Here is a 639-nt window from a genome sequence, read left to right on the forward strand (position 1 = left end):
CTCCACAGCCCTCCCTATCAGACATGCCATCTACCCTATCAGAACATAGCCCTCCCTATCCATGCCATCTACCCAGAGAAGGGTATCATGTGAACTCCACTAGCCCTCCCTATCAGACATGCCATCTACCCAGAGAAGGGTATCATGTCAGAACTCCATCTGAAGCCCTCCCTATCAGACATGCCATCTACCCTAGCCCTCCCTATCAGACATGCCATCTACCCAGAGCAGGGTATCATATGAACTCCACTAGCCCTCCCTATCAGACATGCCATCTACCCAGAGAAGGGTATCATGTGAACTCAACTCCCCCTCCTTTTCATACTGTGAGGTACAGTACTACTCTATTCTCTGTTATGGTACAGGGTGTAGAAGAGTTGGGATTGCTTTCTCCCTCTCATTCCAAACAGTTCTGGAACATTCAAGGAATGATGAGTCACATTTTAGAATGGAAAGATTTAAAAAAATAAAATAAAAAATTTAATCTGTTAATTTATTATTGTTTTAACTACACAGGACATGGGGATCGTAACCACAACAACTATTTATTTTCTAATCATGTTTCTGTATATTCCTTTTCATTGCTAAGTCAGTAAACATTTTAATGTTATAACTGATCCACTGTGTTAATTCATGGTT

This window comes from Oncorhynchus tshawytscha, linkage group LG22, assembly GCF_018296145.1.
Source record: "Oncorhynchus tshawytscha isolate Ot180627B linkage group LG22, Otsh_v2.0, whole genome shotgun sequence".
Taxonomy (NCBI): Eukaryota; Metazoa; Chordata; class Actinopteri; order Salmoniformes; family Salmonidae; genus Oncorhynchus; species Oncorhynchus tshawytscha.